The 27,448-nt window shown below is 39.1% G+C and overlaps 1 long non-coding RNA gene across 1 annotated transcript in view; it reads right to left on the reverse strand.

Annotated features, from left to right (window-relative positions):
• LOC135298658 (uncharacterized) overlaps positions 1-27,448 on the reverse strand; it is a 501,452-nt gene that overhangs the window by 75,229 nt on the left and 398,775 nt on the right. The window contains exons 26-34 of the long non-coding RNA XR_010360690.1: positions 21,056-21,255; positions 20,474-20,542; positions 16,330-16,437; positions 14,521-14,672; positions 8,895-8,944; positions 8,578-8,640; positions 6,850-6,914; positions 6,178-6,357; positions 3,771-3,901 (exon numbers count right to left, since the gene is read on the reverse strand). This is a non-coding gene — a long non-coding RNA (uncharacterized LOC135298658). The remainder of the gene's footprint in view (positions 1-3,770; positions 3,902-6,177; positions 6,358-6,849; positions 6,915-8,577; positions 8,641-8,894; positions 8,945-14,520; positions 14,673-16,329; positions 16,438-20,473; positions 20,543-21,055; positions 21,256-27,448) is intronic.

Consider the following 27,448-nt stretch of genomic DNA (forward strand, 5'->3'; position numbering starts at 1 on the left):
TTACGCTCACTGGGATTTCATGTTACATTGATAAGAGGACAAATGGCAGCCTGTGATGATATGGTAATCTCTGTGATATAAGCACAAATATTTCCAAACTGCAAGTGCTTAAAGTGGTAGCTGTATCTACCGTTATGGCTGCCAAAGCATTCTTTTTATCTGTTTTCAGTTGCTCATGTTTTTTGTTTTTTTTTCCAAAATGGATATTTTAGCCTGATCTGTTCCATGCCAGTTATTTTGCTTAGACTCAGATGTTCAGGATAGACTGGTGAAATTCTTGAGACATATCTTGCCCAGAGTTATGTTTATTCTCTGTCCCAACTCCTTTTTGAAAAGCTGTAGTGCTATTATGCTGTGAAGAAGAAATTGAATTTATGGACCAGGCTGCATGGTGCACTCAGGTTTCTGCCTGACAATCCACCTGAATTGAATACATCAGTTCAGGCTTAGACACATTCAGCAGAGCTTCTTAGGGGCCAGCTCTGAGCAATTTTTCACAGACAATTTGCTGAGAGCAAGCTGCAGCTGCCAGCAGCCACCAGTATTCTAAAAAATATGGGAGTGGACCTGGGCTATACTGCATAAGTTTCTACCAAAAAAACCAGCAGAAAGTTCTACTACTCACTCTCATCTCAGAAGAGGGCATCGAATTACCTCGAGCTATAATCCATCTCTTTCTAGTAATTATACTTTGAGTACTATGAAAAAAGCTCTCATGAAAGATCTAACCAGCATTTTTATTATTACTATTACTTGCCTATAGCAAGCCCAGAAAATGATGGCTTTCCACTTAGAAACCCAAGGGAAAGAGTGTGAGATGGGGCACTCAGCTAAAGCCTAAAGATCAAACATTTTCACAGAAGGTAGTCTTTCAGTGGAAATTCCATTTGGTCAAGAAAATCCATTTTCTCTCACACAGCCAACTATAAAGGAAGCAATTTCAATCAACTCGACTTATTCCCCTATGCTAGAAATAGATAAATAGCAACTGCTCAATTTTGTTAAAGAGCAAGCTGAAAGGCTGCACAGGAGAAAATGGCAGGACTGTAAGCTGAACCCATCTTTCCAATATGATTTGCGACTGCCACACTTCTTTTAAGCATCTCTTCCCCTGGTGAGCCAGAAATACCATCTTCTCCATATCCTTCTCCCAGGAAACACATGACAGGACAGGAGGAAATGACCTCAAGCTGCTGCCAGGACAGGTTCAGGTTGGATATCAGGAAGAATTTCTTCATTAAAAGGGTTCTGAGTCATGGGAACAGGCCACCCAGGGAGGTGGTGGAGTCACCATCCCTGGAAGCATTCAATAAAAAACTGGATGTGGCACTGCTGTGGTTTAGTTGACATTTGGTTGACAAGGAGGTGTTGGTCAAAGGTTGGACTCAATGACCTTGGAGGTCTTTTCCAAGCTCTATTATTCCATATAGATTCCATATAGGCTCTGTGAATCTATAGAGATGGCTGTGTTCGTCTGGTTCCAGAATGCAAACCAGCATTTGTGGTCCCCAACCATTATTGCTGCCCAGAAGGGTCCATATTTTTGGACTGCAACCTCTCCTGTGCAGTACTTTACAAAATATCATATTTACTACAAAGACCAAAAAATAAAAAAATCTACAAAACAGAAGGGAATTCAGCTAATTTTCAGAGACTTGGTGATTTTTTGCTTATTAAGCACACATTACTAAATGTTATTATTTGGTTATTCCTAAAAGCTAGGAACTCGGTTCTAAAAAATATTCATTAAAAGAAGTGTTTCGCTTGCAAAATCCAAACTTCAAAGCTTACAAAAAAAATCTACAAATAAACTTCCCATGCATGCTTACTGGGGAAGATTCTGCAAAAATAAAACCTACATCAGCAAACTCTAGAGGACTAAAAAGTAAGCATAAAGTAATTTAACCTTGTAATTTGGTTCAGTAGATAGAGAACATCAGGGATGCAGGCAGGGTAGAAGAATTGCTCTCCAGTGGAGTATCTCTCTCTTACCCACTGACTGAGGCTGGCTACTCTCAGAGATGCAATGGATCCCACCAGACCTGTCACCAGGAAAACTAATTGGAAACATCAATCCACATGTACGGTGCAGGTCGTCATGTATTTCACAAAAACCTACTCGAGTTGCACTCAAAGCATTCTAAACCCCTCCACAGCACTCAGGCACTTCCAATATGATTTTTGGAAAGAAGTCTGTAAAATAAAGGGTAAATGGCAGGCTGACAGATACAATCAGCTACGTGCATCAATCAATCCAGTGACTGGGTATTTTGAGCTATTAGCCAAAGCCTGCACCAAACCCTAGAGACAACAGCTTGGAAAACATTATCACAAAGGACAAGGAAACACCAGCCTCATTGTTTTTAAGTAAAATAGGTCATTTTGGAGACTATAATGAAAAAAAAATAGTCCCAGATGGCTTTGAAATGTCATCACATTGCTCAGTTTAAATGCTCTGAAGGGGATAATGCCAGTCTGGCAATCCTTTTCCTCTAACCAAATAAGCTTCATTTGAAATTACCTACGAGCTTTGCTTATACTGAAATGTTTAGAAAAGTAAGGGACAAATCTAATGACCCATTCTTCATTCATACAACCAACCAACTTGGGTGGCCTGCCCCCCAATAACACCATCAGTTTTCTTTCCAATTAATTCAACTCCTTTGAAGACCAGATAATGAAGAGCATGGATCACCGCAGTGTTACTGGAAAGATTACTTGGACAAGACTTGGCCCTCAGAGTGCCTTCTTGTTTCACAGAGAGGCCCTTCTCCTGCAGCTGGTTTCTCATCTTACTGATTACCTGCTACATGAGAAATTTCAGTCTGGCCTCAGGGCTGGACCCAGCCCAGAGGCTTCTGTCGAGTTTGTTATAATTTATTTATTGTAACTCAGAATCCGATTAAACCAAGCCTCTCTCTGGCTTGCTGCACTGGCAGCGTTTGGATGTGTTGGTCAGTGAGTTCTGGACCACCTTCAACACCTTATGAAACTTTCAGCTTGGAAGCTAACATGAGGCAGGTCCTGCTTCTCAGAGATGTGAGTATATGCTTAAGTCCTAATGTAATGAATGGGACTTAATACCTGCTAAAAGTTAAGCATGTGCTTATGTATTTTTATATATAAGGTAGAACTCCCCTGCACCTACAGAAATGGAAGTACTCAAATGTTTTGGAGCCTTGAAGCTTTATTTCTGAAAGAAAGGGGGGTTTGTGAGTTTTTAAAATATTTTGACACCATTTCAAAGAAAAAGATGTATTTTTAATGACAGAATTTTCACGGTGATGTGTCAGGCTAAGGAGTCTTTCAGGCCTTAATAATCTACTCTTTTTTTTAAAATAGAATTATGAAAAGTGCAAGTCAAATCAGATTTTTCTTCTAGGCCGGGCTTCAGGGGCTAGAACCAAATTGGTTTTGAGCATTTCCTAAAGATCCTATTCATCTCTGTTATATTGGCACAACATCACTAGGTTCATCCAGAATTCATTTGCATCTTTCACTAGTCCAAAATTTGGGATTTATTCAATAATTTATCCTAATCAATGTAGTTCAAAGATGAGCTCAATGCCTGTTACTCCTCTGCTGCTTATTCTCTCAACACATATAGTTCAAATATGAACAAAGAAAAAGACATTTAAGCTTTTTTCAGAAAAGAAATGGTTGGAAATTATGAACAATTTGGGATATAAATGCTAGAAAGGAACTGATATAAACTAGCAGCTCACCTCATCATTGTTAGTTCTAGTGACAATAAATATAGCTTCCCATACCTTTCACGGTCCTCCTATGAAAGGAAAAATCAAAGGATGTAATTAATGCTATTTAAAGACTGTCTTCCAGATGTTGTCTCCTTTTGTGGAAGAAAGAACCAACACATTTCTTTTGCCAGTTCAGACTTCATCTGTAGAACAAGAGAACAATGTTTCCTTTAGACAACATATATGAGTAGGAATAAAGATCCCCAGAGCAGTGGGGAGAAATAGAACTGTAATATTACATTTCAGTAATAAAAACCAGCTAGGAGATTAGAGGTAGAGCTTTGTAAAATACAAGAGCCAAAAAACAGCTTCCTGAGTCTCCTAAAAGAAATATCAGTATGTTGGCCAGTCTACTTTTCATTATCACTTCATGGTTTAGAAGTTGTTGTTTTCGTCCCCTGATCCCTCTCCATCCGCCTTTTATGTGAAGCCTTTGGGTCCAAAATATGCATTTATCATATATTTTAGGGACACATTCAGATAGCAACAACTTGTATGAGTGCTTTAAATTATCCTGACTAATGCCAGTACAATTTCTGATGCTTCTGGCCTAAGCCATTAATGATGTTACACACCATTTATGGTGGAATTTGCCCGCACAATTTGCTCCAAAGAAGCATGGAATACACATAAAAATGGATGTCCCGCCATTCTGGTCTCCAGAGGAAGGCTGCAGTAAACTCACCACTTCCACAGCTTTAACAAAGATAGCATACATCTGAGAGAGAAGCTGAAACATCCAGCACCAAAAAGCTGATTGAGCACACAATCTTTGACTTATGGTCTCTTTCAGATACATGACCCACACAGACAAAACTCGGTCACAATGTAGGAATTAAGCTGCATCCAAATATAACAATTCTTTTAGGTTTCTGATTCCCCTCCCAACTCCTTACACCAAGTAAGGCCTGATAACTTATGCATTATTAATTATGCAGTTCTAGAGTTAGAAGATCTAACTCAAAAAACTTGTCAGTTTTCAGCTACCCCAACCACAGACTACACAACTACACATCTACAAAATAATTCATTTTTTTCAGAAGACACTAGAAGAAAAATTTGACAATCTGGTCCTATTGAGTGCACTGCCAGCACTTAATAAATAAATTAAAGAATAGTAGTAAAGAATGAGTAGAATCAAATAAAGTACAAATTCTCCAACTTGGAACATACTATTACGGCAACTAAATATAGAATGGAAAGAACTGATTAAATGCTGTTTGCTGCATGTAAAATTAGGACCATAAGGTGAACAATCAATTATTTTTAAACATACAGAAACAAAGGTTTTCTGTGTAATTACTCATCTGTGGTGCTGACAGGGCAGTGTCCCTTCAGAGCACCTGGCACCACAGTTATGGTTGTGCTGCAGGCACAGCAGCTTTCAGTGCTGCCATGCCAGAGTGACGGCTGCAGCCTGCAAGCACTAAAACATTTTGGGATAGGCAATAAACACCCTTCAAGTCCTTTAACAACACTCCTCCACATCTATCATGCACAGTGCTTTGGACTGTCAACATATCATCTCCCATGCTGCAGCAAGAGGAGCACAGAGCAGCTTTCACTTAGGATGATTTTCAGCTGTCACGCATGAAGGGCAGGCATGTGTTAGGGCTTGGGAAAACAACACAGGCCAGGGCTCCCCACTCTGAGGATATCTCCAGAATTATCACAGGCAGAGGAGACAGCAAGAGAGGGTCTAGGGGGAAAAAAAATCAATGAACAGTAGAAAATTGCAGATCCAGATAGCATTACATTGAAAGCTCTTCTGATAGTTACAACGTGAAATTGCTGAACTGTAGAATGCAACCTGATGCTTAAATTGGTCTCTGAAGTAAATTTCATAGCAAATTATCCACCAATAAACAAAAAAAACCCAGAAGATATGCCTGTAGAATGTTTGTCACCTGGCAGTTATAGAAAATCACCCACACCCTACCCCATATAATCCTGTTCTTTAATTTGAATACCTGTCAAAAACAGGGAAACAACAATCACACAGCAACTTCTAGATTTTCACAATAATGGTGCAAAGTTTTATTGTTTATGGTTAAAATGTTCATAGTAAAAAACAAGCATTGATTTGCCTGTGGTAAAACTCAGCCGTGTACTACGCCATGCTTGATTTTACTTTTCATTAAGTAAATTGCCAATTGATCCCTTCTTTTCCTTTTTCAGCAGTTTTCCAGACCTTACTGAAGAAGCCATTATTAAAGCACCAAAGAGATTTGCCTGTGTAAAGAGTGAACAGAGGTCCAGGGGATTTGGACTGTAATGTGATAATGTTAGAAAGTTGTCAAGCTGTCAAAATGTAAAGCACTCCAAATACTGAAGTGTGAGGGTTTAGGTATTTGTTTGCACTGATATCAGGCAGGGTTACATGGCCTAAATTCTCTTACTTCCCCTCAAAAGTGCTCACCTCACCACTCATCAGAAACTGAAGACGACTCGGCAAGAGATTTTGAGCCCCAACTCAAACTAGCAATTTCACTGACCACAACAAAGGCATTCATGCTCATCATTGGGAACGTCCAGTTCAATGTGATCCCAAAAACACTTTGGTTTGGGGCAAGAGAATACTGGAGCAGAGATGACTTTCCTGAAGGTAAAAGAGAATAAAAAGCAGAAGTGCTTTGTACATTAATAGTTTTAGACTATCCTGTTCAGCAGCTCCCTTGGCATTTTTCACTTCTATGAATTAGAAAATAAATAAACAGAAATCAGAAAACAAACCAGAGCCCTTGAGCTAAATTTTCCAAATTTAGCCCAAAGTGGGTTATTAACTTAGGAAAAATACTGAAGAGTGTGGAAAAAACTATTATTCTGACAAAAATTTCTCAAGAATATAAACTGGCAGAGCATTAAGACACTCTGGTGGTATGACTGCAGTAGTGATGGAAACAATATGTGGAGAGACCATTGTCATACCAATGTGAGGAATGTAATCAGATTGGTATCTTGTGATCCTTTTGGACGCTACCTCAGAGCTCAACACAACACAGATGCTGCAGTTGTTAAAACATTTAACATCTCTTAATATACACGATGCCAAGGCACATTTTGCTAAAGGCAGGGAGTGTCTGTCACTTACTTCAGTAGTAATTTTGGGCCCTCCATGCAAGTGCAGCTGAATTAATGCATAGGTGGAGGCCCGCCCTGAAGAAGTAAATGAATGAAAGTTTTAATTATTTCAGCAGCACTTGGACCAGGACTTTCAATCACAGAACTGGGAGAATAGCCAGAGAAGATCTACACAAAGCGCAGTTCATGCATTATATTAGCTGCATGCATTCTGCTCTGTGTGCAGTGCTGTGGAGGCTCACATCCACAAGGCACAAGCCCTGTTCCAGGACAGTATGTGATGCACATGGGCCGTGCACGTTCAGCACAACTGCTCCCTCAGCAGCTTCACTCTCCTTTTCTGTTCTCAAACACAAAGAACTTACACATGTGCCCAGGCTACTCTTCATGTACATATATGGCTCCTTGCCTTTCATCTGCTCCTACGTCTTATGCTGACAGATGAACAATGCACAGCATCATAAATGGAAGTAACATTGTTTAAAGCTAATAAAGGCAAGAGGACAGTCCCAAAAATAAAACCTTGAATACAAAAGCACATTTTTCCCTTAGTATGCCACTCATATAACAATAACAAGTCAACAACAACAATACTGAGGATCTCCTCCAAAGTAGGCAAAGTGATATCTAAAACTGCAGCAAAAATCCTAGGATTTATTTTTGACTGGCCAGATCTTCAGCTGCTGCTATTTGATACAACTGCTAGAATTCTATAATTGGAAGTCTGGCCCAAACTTTATAAAATTGCAGGAAGGAGTGTTAAAGACAAGCTTGGCTCTATCACAATGGTGCTATTAAACTACCTGCAAGAGGTTTTGGTAGCAAATACCAAGGGCCAAAACATTTTAGTCCCAGTCCAGCCTAAGGAAAAGTAAACTTGTTTCCAATTAAATAAAATTAATGTGTGGCGGTCAGAGATCTTCAAATTCAATTCCAACAGAAACATCACTAAGTACTGTAATGTTCATGTCTGCATTTTGGAAAAAATAAAGATTTGAAAATATCAAGTGCAGACTAGAATCAATATGCCATCAAAAACCTACAGTTCTCATTGCAAAAGTTCCCAACAGCAACTCACTCCCAACAGCGAGTTCCACAGCCACTGGCTCCATTTAAATAGCATTATAGCAAAATTGCAGGGTTTGGATGTTCTATCCTATGTTTCTTGCAGCCATGGGATGAAAACTGTTCATGACTACAATTTTTTTCCCCTAGAGAGCCTAAAGAGATTGTTCACTACATGAGTGATTCAGCTGAAGATTCAGTTTGTGTCTGTGTCATTAGAACTGCTTAATAGTAATTTGAAAGAAAGAAATATCACAGACTCTTATAATCACAGAATGGTTTGTGCTGGAAGAGTCCTTAATGATCATCTAATTCCAAACCCTATGCCATGGGCAGGGACACCTTCCACTCAGGTGGGCCCAGAGCTCTGTTCAACCTGGCCTTGAACATTTCCAGGGATGGGACATCCACAATTTCTCTGGGCAGCCTGTTCCAATGCCTCACCACCCTCACAATAAAGAATTTCTTCCTAATATCTCGTCCCCACACATGATTCCCATACTGGGTTATGGATGAGTGCAGCCTGGACAAGGATATATTGTAAATTGTTCCATAATGACTCATGGATTAGCGGGGGTTGCTTTAAACACAACATTCCCGAGGGGTAGAGTAAAGCTGCCTTTAACTCAGGCTTATCTGGAAAAGAAAGAAAAAGGAGCATTTAGCTGCTTACCTGGCTTGGGCTGCAGGATTTTTAAGCTCCTCTTCATCATCTTGTAACTATTTCAGCATAGTTCTGTGAGCCAATTGAATAGAAAATTTGGATAAAATATGCCCCTAACAGGTAGTGACTGGTGGTCAGGAAAATCTTGATAACAGAAGAACCATCTCTCCTTGTCTTTTCAAGACACTTTGAGAATTATTTGGTTAGACAGCCACAGGAGTTAAGGCAAGAAATTATTTTTATATGCTGACTCCTAAAGGTCATTCTCAAGCATAGTGAAAAATTAAAAGGAAAAATACGTCAAGATCAATAAAAATTACAGATACCTCAGATTTATAAGTAATGTCTTCAATTTTCAATGTGAGAAGGATCAGACCTAAAGAAAAATAGAACACAAAACATCCTTTTTTTATACAATGCTCAGGTAGCACCCTTTGAAAACACACTTTAATACAAGAAAAAAAAAAGTTTTTTATTTTTCCTGTCATCTTCTAAATTTCAGTAGAATTAGATAATAATTAAAATTGGCTATTCAATGGAAAAATATTAAGGAAAAAATCAGCAAACTATCATCTGGCTTTTCAGCTTCACTAGCTCCACATTCCCAATGCTTGGATGAGGATCATGGTCTTGTGGCTACCTTGTTCTGATATGAAAAGTTTTAAAAATGCACAATTCTAAACAGCTTGTAGAAAACAAGAGGAAAAGGTTACGAATGGTTTTAAATTTTTGGTACTGCTGAAGGCATTTCTGTTTCCTTAAGCAAGAAGGCAAAGGGAACATCTCTGAATATTTCAAGCCAGATAAATGGGGTTTTGTCTGTACAGTGCCCAACTCTTGAGAGAGAAATCCAACACGGGAAACTATCTCCTGGGTTAAATCCAGTTCCTCAGCATGCCAGCCACTACATCACATAACCCTTTCAAAACTGCACTAATTCCCTTCAATAAACTGAAGCGCAGATATTTTGTCATCAAAACAAGCTGCTTGAAAATACACTAACCCTTTTGCTTATTCATATGAGTGTAATGTTTGAACTTTTCAATTGCAGCTCAGTGGACACTTTGATGACAAACATGAATCAAACAGTGCTCCATATACCAGAGGGCATTGCATTAATTTAGTTTCAAGGTGACAAGGGAATGAATTACAATGATCAAGCCTGCATTAAAAAAAATAATGTTGAAAACTCGTAGCCAGATGGAAATGCTCAAAAGCAGTATCCTAAAAAATAGCTGGAGACCAACTATCACCAGAGAAAGAGATCTGTGTAAACCTTTTAGTGGTTTAGATGCATATTTTCAGCATACCTGTAGATGCTATCCAACACTTTGCTGAGATTAAGCGACAAATTCGTTCTTCTTCACCTTCTTTTCATCCTACCTGTAGGAATTTCACTTAACTATTCTGTGTAGTTCAGGAAAAAAACCACACAGAAGTGCAGTGAAATAGCAATAGTGTGGAAGATTTCTTCAAGAAGGGGATATACATATATTTTCCAAAGATTTTTGGCACTGGGATCCATTTCAGATTTCCTGCAGTGGTCTACTTCGTCAAAAACCTTTAATCATCTTAACTGCTGGCAAGACATCTGTTGGAAGTGTTGGAAAACTGAAAACGAAAAAGCTCATAACTCCACAGAAATCACTAATAGAAAGTGAGAAATAGAACCTGCACAGCATTACTTGAAATGTCAAAATGTGCTGATAATAAATGGAATCTGGCTAGAAACAGTTTGGAGTTGAATCTAAGAATCTCCAGAGCTAGGCAAACCAGCTCTTACAAGGATTTAGGAATCTACCTACACTGCAACCTCTGTCTGAACCAAAAAAAAAGTCAAAAGCTACTTTTTACTCGTGTAGAGAACATACTTTCCTTCTCTAAAACATACTTCTTTTCTTCTTTTGCCACAGTTCCTTTCTCTAAATCTTCTTCAGCAACTGTGTCACCCTCAGGCACCTGCTGCCAAATTAAGCTCAGTACTCCCAAAAAATGCTGTTCAAAATAGGTATTTTACAAAAGGAAAATCCCCAAATATGAGATTTTCATAGTCATCAAGGCTTAGGAAGTTCACTGAACTTCTTACTCCTGCATCAGAAAATATGAGGCATGTATGGCCCGTGAGGGGTTGGAGAAGTGCTGAGAGCATCTGAAAAGAAAAAAAAAACATATTGGGACTTATTGAGGAAAGACTGTCTCAGTCCTTGAACATTTGAGAAAACCGACATTAAAATTCAGATATAATCTCCATCCAAATGGATCATATTTAAAAGCCTTTGTGGGCAATTCTGCTCTGTTGGGAGTTCCCATATTGTGAGACTGTCCTCAGTCCTCTCACCACTGCTGGTCTCACATTCTATAACTACAAAAAACAATAGGTATGAAATTTTATCCAAGTTATGTGTGCAACTAACATCTTACATTATTGAATGATTGTTTGTTAAAGGGAACCAGAGTCCCTATTTTCTAATTAAAAAAAAAAAAAAGCTTAAAATCGACATAGATGTTGACAAGCTCAAATGCTACCGTTGACTCAAATGAACTTGGGGAGCTAAGTCAAACTCTTGAACTTTGGGAACTAAGTCAAAACCTGGAGATTTTCCAAGTACCATGTCTCCTATGTAGATAGCTGTCCAAAGAAGTGGTGGGTAAGGTCATGTCTTACACTCTGCCCAGAAAAATGAGGAACAGTTTCCCACCCCCTTGGCAACAGCATGGATGATATAAGGGAGAATACTCTTCTGAAGTCACAAAAGTTAAAGAGAAAACTGCTATTTCTATGTAAATCTAAAACTAAAAATCTAAATTTTTGTTTTAACAAAATGCAGTGGGGAAAAAAAAGGACAATTGGATCAAAAGTGCAGAGCCTTCTGAGCAGACTCAAAAAGGAATCTAAAGAAGTATTTATTTCTCTGATTAAAAAATACCCCAAAAAAACTACTTAGATGGCACATTGGAATAGAAACATAAATTTGTATTTAGAATTTAGATTTTGTAAAATACCAACAGGTATGTATTAATAAATACGCATGCACTACAGATAGAGTAGACTGAAGTATTTTCCAGGCAGATGATTGCCAGATTTATCTTTATATGATGTGATTTATAGCAGAGGAATAAGAGCAGCAAATCTGAAAATATGTAGTTATTTGCTGCAACACATGCAGAAACAGATACATATCAGCTGATTTGCAGTGTGCAGTCATCATTACGCCTGAGACGATTTAGAAATGAAAAGTTTGGCAAGAAGTAATTTGCTTGCCATATGAAACTTTTAAATGTTAGAGGACTGTTACATTGTGCCAGGTTAAACCCAAACCCCTCAATAATAAAACAGCAACTCTCTGGCACCTACAAGATGGTACAGCACACTCCAAGGGTATACATTTGGTTTTGACCTTTCCTGACCCACTGTGGGGCAAATTAATTGTTTCAGATGTGAAAAAGATGGACAGCATAGTTATGACAAGTATGAACAGGCAAATAGATAACTCGGAGTTTACTCATTCTCCTCCATGTGTGGAAGGAGAATGTTTTGAAAGTTACAGGCTGTACCCATTGATAGGTAATGACTTGGTTCCCCCTTGATCCAGAAAAAAAATCATTGCTTCAGCTGTTGACTGATTAAAACATTCTGACCAAACACCTGATGGGATCCTATTTAAATGGAGTCTCCAAATTCACTTTTGTGTGCCTCTCACCAGGTAAATCAACCTTCAGTTGTGCCTCAGCCATGGGACACCAGAGCAATGTGTGCAACTGCTGTAAAAGAGCCCTTCACAATCTCAAACAAGACATTGCCAACCCTCTGCTAAACTTCATGGGATAATTTAAAACATATGCAAATAGATTAATGGCTTAAAATTCCTTTGGATTCTATTATAAAGACAGCATGCCATCAATTGCAGTAACTGCTTTAACATGCAGAAAATGACAATAGATATGGTCCCTGAAGTAGAGCAGTCATTAATCATGCAGGGTTGGGGGAGTATTTTGTTGTTTAAACTTGGTTCACTCCCTGAATTTGCATCCCCTAGGCCACCAGTGCTCGAATGGTGATCACAAAGGAGAGGTAGTAAGCTGATAGAAAATACTAAAAAAGAGAAGGGTTCTCACAGTGCCTTGGTTCCCAAGGCTAATCGAGCACATAACTTGGCTTTACCTATAAACTAACTCAGTTTTGATGAACCTGTATGAGATACTGAACTGCATATACTATCCACTCATTTGAGGCAGTAATCTAATATCAAAAAACATTTTATAAGTAGGATGATTCCAAGACCTTGTTACTTTCATGAGTCTGGAGGCTAAATAAATAAAGCTGACATAGAAAAGCCCCAAATACACTACTTTACAATACATATCCCTCATTTCTAAATTCTGACTCAATTTATGAACACAAATTACAAATGTAAAAGGTGCTACTCAGAAATGGAAGGACAGATACATAGACAGGCAGCTACAGACCCACAGCAAGAAGTCAAAATGATTTATAAAAGGCAGTGAAATCACAAGCAAAATAAATTTCACCCAGAGAGAGCCCCAAAAGTGCTACCTGGATTCAAGCAATAGTTGAGTGTTTGGGTATTTTAACACTGCACCATCTAACAATGACCTGCATTCTGTCCACACTGTAACTAATGTAGCCATGCTCAGAATGAAACAGTTTTACCATATTGACATTGTCATGCAGGCTTAAGTGTTGGCAAAAGGAAAAAAAAAAAAAAGAAAAGAAAAAGAAAAGGAAAAGAAAAATAATGCATAATGGTACATGTGGATTTGAAATCAGAAATCTTTCAGAACTCTTAGCTTTTTAAAAAATCAAAATACAGAGTTAATACATCACGCAGTGCAGTATCCGACCCAAATAACAAAGCTTTTCTGCATGCATCTGTGAGCCATTGATGTAAAACAAACTCACTTAGATAAAAACTTTGTTTCTCTCTACTAGCTCTCTACATTCAAGAACATGATCACGCATCTCTGAAGCTAGAAGCCTCTTCCAAGCTCCAAGCTGACACTTAGTTATGAAATGGGTGGAGACTTCACTTTCCGTACTCACATTGACAAGTCTCATATCATTTTGCATTACATGAAACAAATGCAAACTCTATTTGTATTCTGAAGAAACAGAAATGTTTCTGCCACCAGAGAAGAAAAAAGAACACCCACACTAATCTTCTGGAAATGAGTGAACCTGTTTTCTTCTGAGTCAAAGCAAAGTCCTTTGAGACCACGTCTTTAGCAAGAACAGAATTCCGGTTTCAAGACAGCCCCAACCTGAGCAGGCTCTTGTTGGATGGGTATGGGGCTCCTAAAGCCAAAATTTAGTTCACAAGTGTGCACTGTCTCTCCTTCATGCCTTGCTGTACTCAGGACAGGAAGGATTCAGGACAAGGCAGAGCAACCCCTATTCCACCATTCATGTTGCACAGGAAGACTTTTAAAAGAAAATAAAGATCACATGAGTAAATAATGTGAAAAAAAAAATCTTCACATTCAGTTTTACATTTGTAGGTGGAGTCTTTTGTTTTATCTAGGACAAAACATCAGACTAAATAAATAGTGAATATTACTATTAAAAAACCCCAAAATCTTGGGCTAGTACATCCAAAATAGGAATTCTCCTATACCTAGTTGTGCAATTTAAAATATAAGAGGCCCATGGTCTGTGTTTCACATGCAAATGTTATTCTAAACATGCCAGCATTTGCTTTAGTCCAAATTTCACAATATTTTTACCAACACTTCTAGAACAGGGATAAAATTTACCCGGCTCTACTTCTATAAAGGAATAAATGGAAAAAGAGATTACTGGAAGGCAGTCTCCCCAACAGACAACACTGATTTTACGAGCAATTTTATAACAGTGGTTAAAAAAAAGTGACCTTTTCAGTGGCTTACCAAGAAAACTTGCATTTTGTCTTGTGTCAAGATGCTCAGTGGACATACCTGGCTTTGTCTCTGCACATACAAGATTGCAGCATTCTCACACTCACTACCAGTGCATGATCCTGATGTAGGTATGTGCTTGGCCAGGAACAGTAAAACAGTCATTTTGTGACTAGCTGGAATCAGGAAACGCTTTTGAGGCTTGGCCATATCTGCAAAAACAATTTTTTCAGACAAAAGTCTGCAATTAGGAAAGAGATATTCCGAAGGGATTTCCAAAGAGCATTCATCTAGGTCAGCATTAATCCAGTCTCAAATGGGATTCACCATTTTTTCCAGCATCTTTCCACTGAAATGCTCATTTTAGTGAAGCTTTGAGAAACCCATAAAATGGCATAAATAACCTTTGCAATTTAGAGAATGATATTTAGAATTTGTCTTCTGTATTTCTCATAGATGTCTCATGGACATCGAAGGTCACAAAAGGGAAGAACACAGTGCAAATCTCTGTGAGGGGAAAAAACCCAAAGAGCCAACACTGAAGCTTTTGATGGAGCATGCTGCTTAGCGTGGGGTCCTGCTTTTCCAAGATAGCTGAAAAGTAAAACATACAAGCATCAAAAATCAGCAAAAGGGTCAGTGGCATTTATGTACTGCCCCCCTGCATGCACCTGGAAGAGCTAACACACAGAATTACTGTGTGCTTAGTACCTAAGCCTGACCTCAAAGTATTCCATGAAATTCACAATAACTTCTTGTTTTGCTTATTTAGAAAAAGAAAGCCAAAACACAGAGACAATTTTATGCAATTGATTTTTAAGATCTCACCTAATGTACACTTTACTTGCATGATGCCTTATCTAGGAGCTGGGAAATCAGGCTTCCTCACTGGCTTGATACAAAATTTCAGTTCTTCCCATCCCAAAAAACCACACTGCACTCCCAGATGGAAGCGCCTAATTCCTCAGTGTTAACTATCAGATGTTTCCAAATGTTTGAGGCTGTGTCACAAGTATCTCTCATCAGCAAAGATGCTTGCTTTTTATTTTTCTAGAAAATTGTCCCATGTTTTAAATACCTGCTTATTAGAAGTTAACATCAAGACAGATTTTAAAACATTAATTTAATTGCAGTATCTTTCATGGCAAGAATTAAGCAGAAATATCTTTTTCTGTCACATGGTTTGGATTGTAAAAGCCTCTTTTCTCTGGAATCATCAGTGCCAGTAAAATCTAACCTTTCCTTTTGGCCCCCCAAAACCCTAAATTTGCTCTAGCAAATTTTAAAAGACATTTCTAGAACACGCTCATGTGTTTTGGAAAGCTGCCATATTCAAGCAAAAGGTCATGAGGCTTAACATACAAGTGTATCATAAAATCAAGTTTGAAGGGGTTTTGGAAAAAGAAATATAGAATCAATTTATGAGGCTCGTCTCCCCTCAAACTTCTGTGATACAGACCATGACAAGTTGCCAATTTGCCAGCATAAATAGGGAAATGGTTATAATTATATTTCCCTGTGCTGTTGTTCTGGAAAGTTTTGACCATTTAGATGTTTCAGAGCCAGTGGTTATCCAAGAAGCACAAAAGGAAGGCCACGGCAGGAAGGAATTGTGCATCACTGAGAGTAAGGGTGCCAGTCCAAACACGGGGTACCAGCAAATGCACCAAGATGTTTGTAAGGGGAAAAGAAACTGCTGAGAGGCCTCAAAAAGGTTGAATTTACCACTGGGCTCCCAGGAGAGCCACATCCTATGGGACAATGCAAAAATGTGACTCAACTACATGACAGCTTTCCAGAGAGATGGAGTCAGGATGATTACATTGGTGAATTGTCTCATAATTTTACCACAGACTGCACAGAACTGACCAGCAGAGATTTGTTGTTGACTTCTGTGGATGATGACAGCATGAGGAAGATTTTTGAGGTGGTTGGTTTTTACAATTTTTTTTTTCTTTTTGAGTCTTAGGACAGCTTCTACATAGACATATACAAAGGAAAATGAGACAAAAATTAATTAACACCTCTTGATCCAGGCATCTAGCTTTCTGCATAGTATAGGTTTGTTAAAAAAAACCCACTGTGAGTCAGACTAGAAATGTAATTTAGTTCCCTAAAATTAAAAGCTAATAATATCTCTTTATGTGCCATGCCACCTTTAAATTTCACCCACATTAAATTTAAAAAAAAAAACAAAAAAAACCCCAAAAACAACACAACACAAAACAAAACAAAAAAGGCCTCAGTTATATGCTTTGCTCCTGAAATTTCTGTCCAAAAGTGTATTTATGTGGTGAACACCATCTTTGTGTTAGGTGGCAAATATAAAACAGACTTCACCCATGTACATATTTCTGGTTCATACAATATTTAAGTGAGACTGGATACAACAACTATGAATAACTGAGGCAAACCAAAACCATTTCTGTATATTCAAAATCATAACTAAACACATTTCCATTTATACTTTGTTGTTTTGTTTTTGATTTTTTTTTTTACAGTGAGCAACTTAACAGGTAAAAGACTGACAAAACTGTACCAAAGTTACTAATTTATTAACTTTTTTCAGGAAAACTGGTCTGCTTGAGAAATATTAGAGATAAATTCTATGGGTCATTTAGGGATGGAAGAAAATTGACAGAGAGGGATAGCAGCATTCATTTTGGTCTCCAATGAGCAGCAATAGAGAAAGTGCCAAGGCTTCTTTCCTATGCCAGAAACACAAACCAGATCCTGTTCATGGCCCAGGAAAAGTTAAGTCAGTGCAGCAAAGCTGGCCAACTAGCTTACCTTGGGCAGAAGTTGTTTATGTAGAAGTTCTAGACTGTAATTCTAGTTTATTTAGGTTGTTATAAAATACTTTCCCCACCCCATGTACCTCTGGGTAAAACCAGTTCTTCCTAAGGATTTTAAATTTGATGGCATGGGCTTCAAATGATTGAGCAGGATTTCAAGCATTTTGCAGCAAAAAAATGGGCTTAGACCAGCAATTTCTACTCCACATCACCAAAACTATGTCAAAATGATAAATCTATTGAAAATGCTATAGGTCATAATCCATACATTTAGCATTATCTGGTGTAGTAGGTCATCACCTACTGACATATTTATTGAACTGAAAAGCAGGAAAACAAATGGTTTCAATGTCAGGAGCTGACATTAGAGGAACCAGGGATTTGCAGATGTATAGATGTAAGCCCTAGGTGGGCCAAGAAAGAAGAAACAACAACCTGACCTGAGCCTCAGCAGTTATCATTACTTCAAATTGAGACAGAACACTCGGACTTGATGCTCTGTTTTCCAACTTAACTGATTCTGTGATTCTCTGCCTACAAAGGGGGCAATCTGGAGCTGCAGTGCCAAAGCTTGTGTACTTTGCTGAAGTTGCCATTTCACCTAAAGTGAGGAGCTGGCAGTACAGCTCACATCTCTCAGAAGTGAGGCAGGCAGCAGTGTGAAAATCTTCCTCTGGTCCAGGAACCCTCCAAGAGGAAAAACAGAGCAGCTCGAGACGGAGACACTCACAAATCGTCCATCACCAGAAGGAACAAATGTCCTGCTCCTGCCAGCAGCCCCACTGGCTGCCAGCAGCTGTCACAGCAAGAAACAGCTCAGAGATCACCAGAAGTGGAGGTATCTCTCTTGTGCAGCGTGAAGACAGCTGGAAGCAGACATCACACACAGCAGCTGCAGGTGCAGTGCCTTGTCCGGGCCTGTGCCCGTCTCCTGGCTCTGGGGACATGCAGGCAGGCTGGCTGGGGGCTGCTCGTGGACAGCCCAGCCACTAAGGACTCCCTACAGCATTTGGAGAGAAGAAAAAGCAGTCACAGACTTCCACATAATCCCAAACATCGCTGCTCACAAGATGATGCAAGAGCACTGTCACTTCTCTCCACCCCTGTGCATCTGAAGTCACAGCTTCATTGCACAGGTTGGCATAAAGCAAAAGGGTTAACACCAAGCTCCACTATTATTAGGCCCCTCAAAAGGATACAAAACTAATCTTATCAGGTCCAGAGTGTGGGGGACACGTTTTTCCCCACTGCAGTAAGAAGTATTTTCCGGAAATGTAATTTTAAGCTCTATTTTGTGCTGCTTTTCCATAATTTCTCATCTAACTTTTTTTCCCTCTAAATCACTGACTTCAGTTATCTTTTGCATAAATATTTGTCTGAATGCATTTCAAATAAAAATTATTTCAATTTATTGACCCACAAAAAAATCATTCTATAATTCAGTCAGGGATAATAATTGTTCTTGAAGCTGTGAAATGCCTCAACTGCAATTTTCCGTGTAATGAACTATAAACTTTTATATTAAATAATAATGATGTGTACATTCACTGAGGCATACATTTCTAACCGCATAGTTTTGAGAGGAATGGCATTTTTAAAAGCAGTTACACTCCACACTAATTAATTTTGAGAACATAAACACTCTCCAAAGTTGCAAAATTAGGCAATTATACAATAATATGTTATAATCATAACAGCTTTTCGGCTCTGAAGATTTTTTTAAACTTATTTTCTCACCATTGCTGGGCTCTTGGCGCATATGTATGAGCACTACAAAGCCAATCAGCACTACAAAATGTATGCTTTGCATTTTAGCTTAGACTTCTGGTGTTTGCAGAACAGTGTGTGTCTAACTGCTGTTCCCACAGCTGTAAAGCTTTAAGACTTAAGAACGCATTGAACCAGAGTCTGTCCTCACATAATTGGAGTGGCGCAAAGTTTTGTTTGGGGGTGTTCATTTAAAGCACAAAGCCCCATCTGACGAACCCCAGGTTGTTCCCCACATGATAAAAGTGAGGGGTTATTCATTACCCTGTGACATGTAATTAACATGATGATTGGCTCTATACACCTTATAAACAATGAACACTTTTCTTATTTCCTTTTAACTACCACCATTTAAAATCTCTAGGAGAGAGGGGGAAAAAAAAGTGTACAGCCACTGAGGGAATTTCCAAATTAAGAGGTCCTTGAGATTCCAAAACAAACCCAAAAAACATAACAGACACTCTTCTCTTCATAAAACACTCACAATAGCAGAGGCCCAGCTTACAACTTTTAACTGCTGCAGTGCTCACACGTCAAGGCAGGATGCTGAGGTCGTATAAAGGGATCCCACAGCTACTGCACATCACGGGCTAATGAATCTTTTCCCATGACAGGTACAGACCTCGGGACTGGGGTGGGAGCCAGGCTGTCAGAGGAAAAGTTCAGAGAATCTGCAGTGGCAAAGGCTCAGTGTGCAAGATGCTGCAGCAGTCTGGAAGATTTACCTCCATGGATCTATGCTATACCGACTATTTTGTAAGTCCCAGAGCACACCTACCTATCACCATGTTTCAGTCAAACATACACAAAGCGAGATGCTGTCAGTCTTGACACTACTTGCTGAAGACAAATGTACCTATCAGAGCTGAGAAAATCTTCCTTTTGTCCTGTCAAAACCTTCCTTACTGTCTTGGGTAGTTCAATCCATCACAGGCATTCAAGGGAAACGTGGAGAAAACTGTCTTCAACTCTTTATTCTAGTTGTCATTTACTAAACATAATGTAGTAATTCTGGCCAATTCTTAGTAATTAGTGAATAATATTATTAATTCTGCTTGATATGTAGCCTAGGACCCTGAACACTTTCTCCAGTCATGTACAATGTAGCCTTCACTCTTATTTCTGAGAACCTGGGTACCAAACTTGTTGCTGAAGCTAATGCACAGAGATGCAGCACAGATCTTGTCAGTGTCTACTTCCTCACAGAACACCAGGATTTCTCACACTCTTCCCAAAAAACAGCACTGGCTTTTCCTGAGTGTGGGACCAGTCTAAACCAATACCTTTCATTTGACAACTTTACTTGTTTCTGAACCTGAGAAAGCCTCAAAATGATTTAAAAGTAGGATTCTTCTTATACCATTTCAAATGGTACTGTATATATGTGTTATAAGCCAGCCATCAGAACTGCCCCCTTAGCCAAGAGGGGAGTAAATACTTCCAGGTCTTACCTGTTTTAATTTAAGCAGAGAATAGTTGTGTGCTAGGTGCTCCTTTTTTTCCTGTGCTGACCATGAAGACTATTAAAATGACAGAAAAATCACGGTTAGCCCATCAGTTAAAAAAACAGGATCCCTACAGACATCTCCTAAGAGCTGTTTAAGGTTCTCTCCATTAAGTCTTCCTTTCAGTCTGATCAAGAAGAGATCTGAGTGAAACCTATTTTAGCTAAACTTGTCCTGAAAGAAATCACAGACTCTGGTTGACAAATAATCAAATAATCAATCAATCAATCACAAAATAGTTATGATTTCTCTTAATTCCTTTGGTTAGGAAAATGAAATATTTTTCTGTTATTCTCCAAAGAGGACACTTCCAGTTAGACGTTTTTATCACTGAACATTTTGTATTCAAAACCACACTTTATTTTGAAATTTGCCTGCATTTTAATCACAAAACAAATGATATTGGAGTGAGCCAAGCAAAAAATCAACAGCCCTAATCACAAGATCATGTTCCACATTTAGGTTTTTGTCCTGCCAGGGAGCCCAATCTCTTTAGCAACTGTACCCTGCCGTCCTTCAGCTTCTTACCTTGTATCTCGGGCCTCACAAAGGTGGAAGTTTTTGGCATTCCGATTTACCTTCCCCTTCAGCCTTTGGCTCATCCCTAGGGCATATCTGATGGGCGCTAATCCACCCTAATTAGCCTACTGGGAAAACAACAGATAGTTTGCAAGACTTGAAAGGCTTGTTCAGGAAAGTCGACATCTCTGGCAAAGAGCTTAATGTGTCTGCAATCAAGACAAAAGGAGAGATTGGATCACCATAATGAACTCTAATTTTGTATTGCTCTAGAAGGATAAAATGAGGGTGAATTGAGGCTCTGAAATCTTTTAGCACAAGAGCAAATGAAAGCTTTAAATTATGCATTTTTTTCTGTCAACTGAATAAGCACGACTTTATAAGCATGATTTAATCCAAAAAACAGATGCACTCTTCCCTTAAGACAGAAATCTAAGCCAACTGGCTTGCATAAGCATTTTCTGTGCGTGATTATTGGACGTGGCAGGTTGAAAGAACCAAGAAGCAGGATTTTGAGCCATGGCAGGAGATGCAAAGAACAGAGGTCCAAATCTTCACAGGAAATAAAAGCAGGCAAAAGAGAGAGAGAGAGAGAGAGAGAGAATAGTGGGGGGGAGACATTCTGCAGCATTTAATCACAGAGTTCAGGAATCAGGCTCTGAATGCAGCGATGACATGCACAAGTGGCGGTAGGTCCTCTTTGTGCGCATTGCAAGTTGTCCTGCATCACCCATAGCCATGGTTACAATTTTTACCTAGTAATGATTCCATTGTAATTAATGGATGTTCCCACTGCATAAGGCAGAATACTGATGAGGAATGTGAAGGGCAGACAATAGTTTAACTATCTTTGATTAAAGTCTCACTTTGCGTAGGGCAAGCTGCATTCATCATGTTGCCTCTCTCAGTTTTCCATTCTTACCTATTATCAACAAATTGAACTAAGAGATTTCCACCCCAGTAGATTTTTCTTTATTTTGTTTTGTGCACTGTCTTTCCTGACTTTTCAAGACAGACCATAGATGGAAGCAGGAGCCCCTTAGAATCTGAGTTAACTTCACTTTTGTAACAGAATAGGTGCAATTCTCTGTGTGTTGCTGTAATCGTGTCTCAAATGTGTTAACAACTAATTACAGAATATCCTGGATAAAGCTGAAAAACATGGAGCTAGATTTAATGCTAACATTACTGTATGCAAAATTTACTGCTGATTGAACTCCTCAGTCAGCAGTAAATAGCATGAATATTTGGATTGTGAACACATATGACTGATAAATTGACAAAGTACAGAGGACAAATTCTGGCGCACACTGCACCTACACAACTGTCACTGCTTCAGTGGGAAGTGCAACAATTCTCCCTTCAAATTTCTATTAATTACTGTAATTTTTCAGTTTTGGTATTTCAATGTCTCTTAATTTTGTCCTGATGTTTCCAGCTGTTCTTGAGAGCTTCATGAAGTTTCTGACTTTGCTGCTTTTTAAAAAAAAAACCAAACACATGTTGGTGCTTTTCCTCTATTTATTCCCATGTCCCTTGTACCCAGTGGAAAGCAGAGAGGCCAGAGGAGCAGCAGATGAAGCAGGACCACAAAAAACAGGAAAATGAAAGCTGGCTGCTGCCAGCTCCCCACCAACACTCACGACATGAGAACTAGTGCCTATAATCCCAAATACGTGCACATGCATATGCATGATTGTAGTGCCACTGATGAATAGAAATGTTTGTCTCGCTCATGTGAAACGACATCAGCTGCTTTTGGCTTCAAAGTCAAGATGTCTGGTTTTAGCCTTTTTTCTGTCAGAGACACCTGATGGATCTGGACTGAATCCCACAGGGATAGATCAGGAGCATTTAGCTAACTTTTCTGTAGATCGTGTAGAGCTAAGGGAAATGTCTAAAGTCGATATCAGTGGTTTTAAAACTTTTGTTAAAGTCTCACTTTTTCCTTTCTTAAGGAAGAGAGCAATATGCTGGGAGCTGCTAACAGAGAGTGGAAGAGCTCAAATCCACTTTTTCAGACAGAGGAGATGGGCAAAATATCACGCACAGAATAAGGAAACCTCTTCAATCCTGGCTGGGTATTTACAGGTAATCAAATAAATAACAGCCATGTTAACATAAATATTAAGTCAACATGAAAAAGAAAATCATGAAACCAGTGGGGTTTTCTCCATCCCAAAAGAACTTCAAGTTATTGTCAGCTTTTGTGAATCAGCAAAGAAATTTATCTCCAAAGAGCTTCCAGTTATGTTGTGCCACACAGGGATACAAAAGTGATGGACTACTGTTTGGTCTTGTGTCCTGCCCTGTTTTCATATTGTATGACTCAAGAGCTGTACAAAGTACTTTTAATATGTTTCTCAGAACCAGTGACAAAACAATGCTTTTAACTAGCTAACAAATCTAAACACAGAAACTCTCTTCAACAATTTCATTTCCCATTTTCTTCTTGTTCTTAAAAAGTAATTAAAAAACCCAACCTTACAACCACAATCAACTCCTTGATTTATTTTAAAATAAAGAATGCAAACATTACCAGATAATTAACTTGGAACATGGCAAGCGGAAAAGGAAACTCTAATTTGATAATATTTGTTAGTTTTAGGCAAGCCATTTCATACATTATTGGAGAGATCCAAAATTACAAAAAACTTGACCATTTGAACTATTTAAGTAAAACATGAGAAAAACACTATATGGAAAAAAGTGTGCAGAGGTAATGGCAAAAGAACCAGATGTTTCTGTAGGGCTTTTCAGTCTTTAACTTCAACATCAGGATGATAAAGAGCAACATAAAAACCTGTCACTACTACAGCCAAGCAAACGCACACACTCACACTTCCAGCACAGCCAAGATATGACATTTTTAGGAACATGGAGTGCATCCATTTTGTTCTCATGTTTGTACATTTCTGTGAGCACAGCCAAGTTTTTTGCAAGGCAGAACTCAAAGAGAAAGACCAGGAGGCTGGATAATGCTGAGTGTAGTCTAACAGGATATACCGGGCTATTGGTTTCCCTCCAGATGTTTTTCAATGGAACCAGTGTTTCAGTGGCCAAGTTTCACTAAGCTCCATGATGTCAAACATAAGGTTCCCTACCACATGACTCAAGAAATTAAGGATAAAAGCGCTGACTTAAGTGTGATTGTGAATCTGGACAAACTCCTAGGAATAAATTCTTGTTGCAGAATGCATATATTGACTGAAGACACACAAGGGGATGCTTAACGAAGATAAGTGAAATATTAATAAAGTAAAAAATCATGAACATATATTAAAAAAAAAAAGGTTGTAGCAATAATTAGGAAGTTTTCCAGAGGCACGTAAGTTTTCACTTAAACCAATGGATAAGTTTAGGTACACAGTTCAGCTGGAAAACCTTATTAATTACTATAATGGCCAAACTCCAGGGCCTAAATTTTTATGTTATTTCTTGACATTATTATTTGTATGATTGTCCTGTTCTGGTTACCAAAAAAGTACCAAAACACGTAAAAAATTTGCACCAGAAAAAGAGAAACTGCTTAGTGTCACATTCTCTTCCCTCTTTCAAATTGAAACAAGGGATTCTTACATTATCAGACTTCAACAGAACCTGTCCTCAGAAAGACACCAAAACATCAGAAGTTGAAAGACACACAGAATTTTCCTCTTCAACACAGTGTAAGCCATAGGATGAAAGGAAGGAAACAGCTCCTGTTTTATTGCTGCTCTGATTACTATTTATGTATCACTTACTGAACAATTTGTCATACTTGACACAAGTTGTGACCTCATCAATGACAGTAACTGAAATATCAGCTCCTGATTCACGAGTCAGCCATGTATTATTGTCTCTGTAGGTTACTGAGGATGTATAAAAAGAAATACCACAAAGAAATCCCACCAAACAAAACAGGTTGAGGGTCACAGCCTCTTTCAGGCATCTACCTGCTCCCACATGGAGTCCTTCACAGGCTGCAGGTGGCTCTTTGCTATTCCACGGGCTGCGGGGGCACAGCTGCATCACCATGGCCTGCACCACAGGGGGAATCTCAGCTCTGACACCTGGAAACCTTCTGCACCAGCCTTGGTGACTGCAGAGTTGTTCCTCTCACATATTCCCACTCCTCTCCCTGGCTGAAGTTGTTTTTGAGAGGTCTATTGCCCCTTTTTGGATCTGTTATCCCAGAGGTGCTACCACCGCCACTGGTGGGCTCAACCTTGGCAGGTGTTTCTTGGAGCCAGCTGGCATTTCCTCCATCAGATACAGGGAAAGCCTCCAGCAGTTCCCCACAGAAGCCACCCCAAAACCCTGCCCTGCAAACCTAATACATTCTCCTGCTCAAAACAGACACGTTCTCAAAGCCGTTGCCAGCCCTGTGTCAAGGATATCTGTTCCATTCTACACAGCACAGAGACAAACTGTAAGAATTGATGGATTGCACCCTTCATTTTCCCTAAGAAATTTCTTTTTTTTTTTTCACAAATGCTAGGGTTCAAGAAAATGGCTTTGTATCAGTTCTTCAGGGAAAAAAAAAGAGATTTCTGTAGGATGCCTGATAAGCTCCCATCACTCTTGTATCACACTCAGGCAACCTCAGCTAAAGGCCTTGCCACTGTTCCATCTATAAGTCTAAACCACAGTATCACATGATTTCACAACTGGCTCTCATTATTTTCTACCACACGAGATCCTTGGGATCAATGTGCCGTACTTAGTTAATTCAGTATATTTTTTTCCAGTTATGGAGAAATGAAGAACATCTACATACCAGGTTAAGATTCTTTGGAATGTTTGAGAAGAGGATGCAAGTCTATAAATCATTTGAAAATGGACATGCACAGATGGTTTTAATTGACATAAGGACATGATTCATAGCAGAATAGAAGGAAAAATCTAACAACTTTATTTTGGTCTACTGATTAACCCTCCTGTGCAATCTCTGCATGCAACCAATGTTGGGTTTGGGGTTTCGAGCACTCTGCTGACAAATGTCCAGAAATACAAATGTCTGACACCTTCATGTCATTAACATTTTCAAGGTAGACTCTACCAACAAACCAGGTATCTAAAGAATCAGTTTACTAGAGCTCTATCTAATTTCAAAGCTACACCCAGAATTTCAGAAATGCTCCAGACATTACATTGCTCTGGGAAATACACTGCTTCTGAGACTTGAAGCTCTGCTGAATGTTAAAGAAACTCAGTACTTCCTGCAACAACGTTTCTCACTTGACTCTGCCAAATGTGACTTTTAGGCACTGATTATTCCCAAAGCAGAGGACCTGTTTCACAAAACTTTTGGAAGATTCAGCCAAAACCATTTACCTGTTTCTAAGGAACAGAGAGGGGAAAACATGGGATTTTTTTCTCCTGCTGGAAAAAAAAAATTAATAAGCTTTGCTTATTAAATTGGTTGTGAAACAAAGCTTTCCATTTGACAGGAAAGTTGTTCTGTGTCAAGGATAGCCTTTCAACTACACCTGTAAAGATTTGCCTATACTTGGCCCACCCAGAATCCTTAAAAAAATAACAGTCTATTTAAGCAAGTCCAACAAGACCTGGAAATTGAAATTGAACTGCTAATTTCCCTGAAGACTCCTCAGCTCACTGGAACATGCAGCTGAGCAAAACATTTCCTGCAATTAAAAAGGAGAACTTGTAATGACACTTTTTATCCTCTGTGACACTTTGGCTTAAGTCTGAAGGAGGAAAGATGTGACTGGATGCACAGTTTGGAAGTGGGAGGATGAAGACCAGCTAGAGACTGAGGAGTGAAGATATTTTTAAAGAGAAATCAGGAGTGCAACTGAGCCTGCTTGGCCAGATACCAAGGATGGAAACAGATACAACAGGCAGGAGAAATTACCCAGTGGAAACACGTGGGAGCAGAGAAGGGAAGGCAAAGAAATGTTGATACATCCCTTCAGGAACAACCAATATAAGGAGCATAAACCACAAGGTGGCATAAGACCTTGCAGACAATGGGAATTACATAAGTTAGAGCCTTCTGGCAAAACTGGGCTTAGGCTACTTGAATATTTTAAAATTCAGCAGCTGAGGTATCAAGAGAAGTAAATTTCCTTGGGCAATACATGAATTGGGTGAAACTAATTCTCGATTCCAACCCAGCATCTTGTGTCCTCCTGTAGCCACGAGCAGATATCTGAGGAGCATGACGTGGTATTTTCCCCAATGCACTCACAATCTCCAGTGGTGAGAAACAAGATCTTCCTGACCACAATCCAACCAGAGCAGTCTTTCTTTCTCTTCAATGGGTTTACTTGATTACCTTTCAAAGCCAAGTCAATTTTAAGTATCCACCATGTCCCAGGCCAGAATACTCCTTTGTCTGAAGCTGCTCCCTGTGGATGGTTTTCAGCCTGCTGCTGGCCAGTTGCATTGTGAGCTTTC

Source organism: Passer domesticus, chromosome 4 (genome assembly GCF_036417665.1).
Source record: "Passer domesticus isolate bPasDom1 chromosome 4, bPasDom1.hap1, whole genome shotgun sequence".
Classification (NCBI taxonomy): Eukaryota; Metazoa; Chordata; class Aves; order Passeriformes; family Passeridae; genus Passer; species Passer domesticus.